This window comes from Petaurus breviceps, unplaced genomic scaffold, assembly GCF_028583685.1.
Source record: "Petaurus breviceps papuanus isolate PSGF00001 unplaced genomic scaffold, PetGlider_PUasm1.0 91133, whole genome shotgun sequence".
In the NCBI taxonomy this organism is placed as follows: domain Eukaryota; kingdom Metazoa; phylum Chordata; class Mammalia; order Diprotodontia; family Petauridae; genus Petaurus; species Petaurus breviceps.
Window position 1 is genome coordinate 52,933,602 of NW_027187419.1, and position 6,785 is coordinate 52,940,386.

Below are 6,785 nucleotides of genomic sequence, written 5' to 3' on the forward strand. Positions count from 1 at the left end.
GGGGGGGGGGTGATGATCTGAAGTCTGATGATACGTATGGATCCTTTCTCAGAATAATATTTTTAAGTGTTTAAAATAGGTGCACAGTGGAGAGAGCTCTAGACTTGGAGACAGAAGACCTAAATTTGGACACTTTCTAACTGGGTGACCCTGAGCATGTCACTTAATAATTTTAACCTCAGTATCCTCATCTGATGGGGATAATAATCTTATCTCATGATGTTGTGGAAGATCAAATGAGATATTTGTAAAGTGCTTTGTAAACTTTAATGTGCAATGTAAAAGTTAGCTAGTATTATTAAAATACATAGGATTAAAGGGGAACCAACTATATTGAAATAAAGATGTAGTATTTTACTCTTCCAAGTTCACAGACCTCCTGAAATCTACCTTTGATCTAAAATCTATGCAATCCATAGCATAAATAGAATGAAGCAATTAAAAAAAGTTATTTGGAACTTCATAAACAGATGAAAAAGTTGTAGGTAATCAGAATCAGGATATTTAGCAACATTTAAAGTATGGTGGTTCTCTCCATTTCTTTGAATTATGATTAAGAAAATGGTAGGTACAAAACTATAGAAATTATTGCCATTTCCTCTTATATTATGCTTTGGAAGATGCAGAAAAAGTGATATACAATTAGGTCCTCAATTAGTATGAACAAAGAATCCCCTGAAGTCATCATTGCATATATCAAATTCACATTATTTGAAGTTATAAATATATAAAATGTGGTAACTGGTTCCAGCCCAATGGAAATATGCAGTGTGAGTTCAAATAATGCCACCATTTCAGAGGGACTTATCATCTATCCTAATGGGGACCTAACTATATATAGTTCTAGGTATAGAACTTTGTTTTTTTTCACGACTTCAAGAATAAGTCTAAAACTTTATTGTTATAATGGGTCCTTTACCTATCTAAACACACACACACACACAGAGTACTAAAGTGATAAAAGAAGCCCAAATCACAAAATTACACATACTCTATGTTCTGCTTTACATTCAGAAAAGATGGAGGTTTTGAAGCAAGTTGAATTCAGCTCCATGCCTTTAACATCCTGGGAGACACAGAAGTTTCCACAAAATTTTGTAACCCTGCTTTGCTTGAATCCATGAAGCCCAGATTTGGGAATTTTAGAAGAGTGTGTAACAGGTAATTGGTTATGATGCTTATTATGCCTATTTGTGGAAGGCACTTTATGAAAAACATTTACAGGCAGTATTTAAATATTATATTTGTTCTTTGAGTTCAAGTATTGGGCATATCTAAGAAATGCAATATAATTAAAATTTTCAAGATGCACACAGCTATGAAGCCACACAGAAGGACTCTATATGTGTGAATTATACATTCAATTTGATTCATCTTATTACAATTTAATTCAAACAAACCTTTATGGAACACATCTCACATGCAAGATTCTGTATAAACTGTTATATGAAATACAACTATATTGTGTAAGTTATTTAAAAAATGAACAGGTACTATTATTCAACATAAAACTAATTTACTGCAGTGATAAAATGGTTTTGTCAGTCACTCTACATTCCAAGATCATGTTCCCTTCCTAGATATCTATTTCAATAGGAACCAAACTGCTGGACTGAGGAAAAACTGACAAATTAGCTGACGTTTACTCAAAAGACAGACAATAAAACTAAATCACCCTTTCTTTCTTTTATACTGTTCAGGAATCTATGTTTGTTTTGCAAATACCTTTCCTAGTATGACTGATATATTGCCACTATACTAAATCCATATGCTAGAAGGGAATTTTAATTCCAGGGTTATAAGCTCACGTCAGCTGTTTTTGTATATATGTTAAAAAAAATCACAGACTCCATACTTTGGTTATGAGTGATAAGGTCAAAACTTCACCTGTCTTTATAAAACTGTGTGCTCAACAGCAGCTAAGTGGTAGAGCAGCTAGAGCATTGGACCTGTAGTTAAGGAAGACCTCAGTTCAAATAGGGCCTCAGACGCTTTCCAGCCATGTGACCTTGGGAAAGTCACTTATGTCTGCCTCAGTTTCTTCCACTGTAAAATGGGGTTAATAACAACACTTACCTCTCAGGGTTGTGGTGAGGATGAAATAACATTTGTAAAGCACAATGCAAACCCTGAAGTGCTTTATAAATATTACCTATTATTATAAATTCTCACAAGCTTAGTCACAGCATTTTAGGGTTAAGTTAGGCCCACTAGAGTACAAAGGACTAGGAAAGCAAAACTGTATTTACAGAAATTTCATGCCCAGATGCTCTCTAAAAATGAAAATATTTCTTTGGAATATAAATATATTAAAAGTATTGCTACTTTTTTGGATAAGCTAGAGGCACCCAAATATCATAAAGACTTAATGCCTTGTCATTTCTAACTAAAACTATAGTTATGGTTTCCTCCCTCCCTTCCTTCCTTCCTTCCTTCCTTCCTTCCTTCCTTCCTTCCTTCCTTCCTTCCTTCCCACCTTCCTCCCTTTCTCACTACCCCTCCCCCCCATACCCAGCATAATTTCTGAATAGCCCTAGTACAATATGTCACTGAGCATTGCAAACCTAGCTACCTGCAAAGAGTTGTACTCCATCACTTGTTGATGGAAGAAAACTGCTTTTATGAAGATATTTAAATAATCCTTGGGTTCCTATTTAATTTCTGATGTTCACTTAAAAAAAAACACCTTAAAGCACAACTTCCAGCCAAACTATTCTGTAAAACAATTATTCAGTTGCGAAAAAAATTCTACGCTTAAGTTGCAGAAGGTCAATTCCAATACAGTCCTCAGAAAGTTCCTCAAGAACCCAACTCTTCCTAAAGATTTCGCCAAAGCAGCAGGAGGCCCAGGAACTAAACTGCAAACATCTTACTAGTCTCAGTTATGCCCAAGGGTCTTTATCCCAAGCCAGCTGGAGCCTGTTTAGGTTGTGGAGCGGAAGCGCTTGGCATATCAAAGCCTACCTTTTGCCCCAGAGGCCCATAGCACTCTTCTCTAGATAGAGTCAGCGAGCCAGACTTTCCGCCCCACATTGTGGCCTCAGAGAGGGCCGAGGTCGGCCCTTCCGCTCCTGAGCTGCTCCCCTACCTCGACCCCCCAGCTCAACCCAGCCCAGCCCGATCCGGCCCCCCTCCACTCTGCTTGCGCTTACCCAACAGCTCGGACTGCGGCTGGCCAACCTCAAGTGTGCTGCCCCCTCTCCTCAGCCCAGGGGGGCTAAGGCCACTCGGAAAAGAAGCCAGGCTAAGGCGAGGCTGGACTGTTTGTTATTTTTTTTTCCTTTTAATATTTTCTTTTCTTTTCTTTAAGAAGTGTAATGAAAACTTAACGTTCGAGCCTCAAGCCAGGAGAAGCCGGCTTCTCTTCCTCCTCGGCCATCTCTGCTATCCTAATGCGTGACCGGGCATGGCTGCCCCCACCAAGCGAGTAGCCCCGGCCGGCCAATGCCACGCCCCTGCCACTTCCAAAACTCATCACTTTGGTGGAGGCGGCCCGGGTGGGGGGAGGTCAGAGGGGCGCACGGCCTGCTTCGCTTCTTTGTGCGTTCTGCGCCTCAGCAAGGGACACCTTTCTCCCTACCCTTTGGCCAATGGAGCTTTCTCGGGAAAAGCGGGGGGCTGTTCCCTACCCCCAGCCCAGGAAGCGACCCCGCAGTGCCCACAGTTGGTGCGGGACTATGGGCAAACTTCTTTCTCGCAGTTCAGCTTCTCTAGAGTGTGTCCCACCAGGGGCAGAGGTGAGTGTGTGAGTGGAACACTAGCTGTAGCCTCGTAATACACCCACACTTAGCCCCGGCTGGCGCCTGGCTTCCACCGTGCATTCTTGCCAGAGCTTCATCCCCTGGCCGCCGCCCCCGCCCTACCCCTCTCCATCTCCATGTGTCCCCAAATGTATTTATAACTGCACTCGGCGTCCATTTCCCTTGTGGGGTCTCTTTCAGCCCCTTTCACACGTGCGCACAGGGCTCGGTGCCCGGCTCAGCTGCCCTATGTGGCCGCTGGGTGCCCGGGCGAGAACTCCGCACTATCCCTCCGTTTGCTTAATCTTTCTTTTTCTTCTGTCTGGTGAGCACAGATCCAAACTTCCTTGGTCATCTGTCCCGAGAACAGAACTCAGGGGCTGCTTGAAGGGACACAGCCCCTGCGCTCATAAGTGGCTCTCTTACGAGAGAGTGTCTTAAAGACACCCCCATAGGGAAAAGCACAAGGGAACTGGGAGGAGGGGCTGGTCTGCCCCGAGGTCAGTAAAGCATCTGCCCCACCCGCATCAAGTAACCTAGGGACGCGCTCACATCCCCTGAAGGCCAAAGGTGGGAGTGTTGGGCGAGAAGATTGTAAGTAGTCAAGTCCCCATTTAACCTGGCCAAATCAAGCCATAAAAGCATAGTTGGCCACCGACGTTTTTACTCTGGTTGAGGAGTTGCGCCACCCCGTGAATGCCAAGCGGAAACGCTCCCCTATAAGCCTGACCCTCGCTCGAGTTTGCTGTCCCAGGGGAAAGAGACTGTAAAGAAGCTATAAATAGCTGCAGCCGTGCCTGGTTCCCATCAAACACACTTAATTTAGCCGGATAGGCATATGAATTTTTTTAAACCTGTTTATTTGCATGCAAGATATATGAGAAAATGGAACACGGGGACTGAGGTGATGTAAAATTACTCACATGTAGATAACTAATTTCAGGTTGATCCAGGTTAGGGGGAAAAACCAGCATCAAATAAACATCAGGGGAAGTCTTGAAGGAAAAAGAAACCTCCGAAATCAACATGTATTTCATGTATTTGAAAGGGCAGGTGGCATTTCGGGAGGAGAGCACTTCCAAAGTTTAATTTGATGTGGGGGACTAGTTAAGAATATGAGTCCAGTGTTTTTTTTTTCTTCCTGTTTTTGTTTTTCTTTCTCCCAGCTACCCGATTTTTCTCTCCTGAATCATCCTAAAGGGCATTCTGAATTATTTCTAAGTAGACTTTGTTCACACTTCTGGGCCAGGTTATTAAACATCCATTTCAGAATGTACTTGTCATTCTTTTGTTTTTTTAGTGTCTCATTTAATTAGACTTTATACTTTTCTATTTCACCAGTATCCTAGACTCTGAAGAAGCCCCCAAAGGGTCTGCTCAGATAGTTTTCTTTCTCTGTGTTCCTTCTAGACAGGTTGGTTTGAAACCTTGCCTCAAGAGCTTTTAATTTTGTTTGATGATTTCATACTTACCCTTTCTTGAACAGATCTGTCCTAGATCATAAAAAATAAAAATAACTGATATGTTTATAAAATGCTTTAAAGTCCACAGAGTCTTTCATATACATTATCTCAACTGATCACAGTCTTTTTACAAAAGAAAAAACTTTAAGAGACTATATTACTTGTCCCAAACCACCCAACAAATTAGTGTCAGAGCTGTGATTAGAACCCAGACCTCCTGAGTCTTGTGTTCCTCTCTACTCTCCCTCTGTCATACCATACTATCACCTTTTCCCATGGTGTCTGGGCTGGGGTTATCAAGTGTTTTTTATCTTGTATGAGATAATCCAGGTAAGGTTAATGCAGTAGCACAGATGAGATCTGAATGCTGGTCCAACTCCAAAGCTAGTGTTCTTTTCAGCCCATCTACTTCTTCAACAGTATCTTGAAGAAACAACTTGGGTAAATAGTTTAAAATCCAAAAAAAAAATCAAGTAAAAAAAAAGATAATGTGGGCAAGAATTATTTTGTATTTTGGCCTGATTGAAATATAGAAACTTTCCCATGATTCTGACAGTTCTGAGGTATGAGACTTAGACAATGCAGCCAGAATGCTATAGGTTCACCACTCCCAGTCACCATTTTTTTTATAGTGATTATATGTGGAGTAGAATGGAAGCAACCTGGTCAAAGGGAAAGTACTAAACTGTCACTAAGAAAAGCTCTGCTCTAGTCTTAACATTCCATTAACTAGCTGAATGACAGGCAGAATGAAAGCTCTTTAAGGTCAGGGGCTGTAGAAAAAATCCAAGAAAAATTTTCCATCTTGTTTTCCTTTTGGAACATCTGTTCTACTCTTTGAGTTTCTTGCTAAAAGTTGGCTTTCTGGTGAACAGAGCCATAATCAGAGTAAGGCAAGTAGACTTTGTCCCAGAGTATGGTCTTTTTAATTAAATATTTTATTAATACCCTTTAAAATACAATCATTTCCCCAATAACTCCCACAAAACCTATTCTTAGAAAGTTTTTTTTTTATCTCAACAAGTGACTAATACCTCTCAATGGAGAAGATATTATAACATAAGTACTCTCTTTCGCTCTTTCACTAGAGAGAAACAACTGAGATTATTACCTAATAACCAAGAATGATTAAACTAAGAAGCTACCAGATGGCCCATTGCTGACAAGGACTTTCTTTGCTAGTAACTAACTTCCCTACTCACTCAACTTGCTTGTTTGTTTTTATTTTAAAAAAACCCTCACAATTTATAAAAACAAAGTGCATTTCATGTTTTAAAGTAAATGATTTCTTTTACTTTATGTGTGTGAGAGCTGTAGCAAAATTTTAATTACGAAATGACCAGAGAAACCAACAAGAAAGACACAGAATTGCAGAAGAAAAATGTCAAAGCAGCACCAACAATATGAACAGCTGGCTATATTGAACTGACAATTTCACAACTGGATCATTACAAAAGCTTTTCAGCTATAGATGAAAACCTAGTATGACTGAGATCAAATTACAAAATCTAAACTTTAGTACTACTCAGATCAAATTGCAAAATCTTATCAGAAAGCAAGTAAAAGGAAAGGAAATAAATCC

The 6,785-nt window shown here is 40.4% G+C and overlaps 1 protein-coding gene across 5 annotated transcripts in view; it reads right to left on the reverse strand.

Annotated features, from left to right (window-relative positions):
• GJA3 (gap junction protein alpha 3) overlaps positions 1–3,808 on the reverse strand; it is a 46,643-nt gene extending 42,835 nt beyond the window's left edge. For 2 of the 5 annotated variants that reach the window (XM_069079647.1, XM_069079645.1), the window contains exon 1: positions 3,153–3,808. The gene's annotated coding sequence lies outside the window, so the exon portion shown is untranslated. Of the gene's footprint in view, positions 1–2,964; positions 3,086–3,152 lie in introns of those variants that run through there. The other 3 variants (XM_069079649.1, XM_069079646.1, XM_069079648.1) reach the window with 3 other exon arrangements.
• Between the last annotated feature and the right edge of the window lie 2,977 nt (positions 3,809–6,785).